Source organism: Asparagus officinalis, chromosome 3 (genome assembly GCF_001876935.1).
Source record: "Asparagus officinalis chromosome 3, Aspof.V1, whole genome shotgun sequence".
In the NCBI taxonomy this organism is placed as follows: Eukaryota; Viridiplantae; Streptophyta; class Magnoliopsida; order Asparagales; family Asparagaceae; genus Asparagus; species Asparagus officinalis.
In genome coordinates, this window is record NC_033796.1 from 54251641 (window position 1) to 54252302 (window position 662).

A 662-nucleotide genomic window follows, 5' to 3' on the forward strand; every position below is an offset into this window, starting at 1 on the left:
AGGAAGTTCTCCATCTTCAATTACCCTTCTTCTTTGTCGGAAGCGCCTAGACCTCGGTCTTGGCGTTTCAGTATTGAGCCTTTCGAAAACCGAAACTCTTTCGGGGACCGTCTTGATGCAGTTGTACTTAGACAATATTGCCCGAATAAGTTTGGAACAGGGGCATTGAGTTTCCGGTTTTCGGGGATTCCTCTTCCTGGCTTTCCTCGTGCTCCCATCACGATAGTACAACTCGTCGGTTTGACGGTCGGAGTAACCTATCGCGTGTCGGCATGATTCCTCAGGTATAACGTTATCGTCATCAGACGATAACGTTTCCTTCAGAGGGTGAATTGCCTTCTTAGGGCTCTCAAGAGTCACGCGCCTTGAGACATGCCTTTTTTGGGCGTGAATTCTCAGCGGGCTCTTAGACTTCGATGTGCAAATTAGCGCGCGCAGCTGCCTTGAGTTCCTTGTCATGTTGGAGGTGGCGGCGACCTCCAGCGTGTTGATTCGTTCGGGGTTTTCTTAGTGGGCCCAAACGTCCTTGGATTGGAGCTTTGCTTCGTTCATCGGGAAGTGGACCGAGGCGCTCCAAGACTGACTTCCTTTTCTGGGATGATCCTGCGGGATCTCCCGGGGTAGTTGTGGAAATCATCGGCGGTCTGGATTGATTCGCCGAA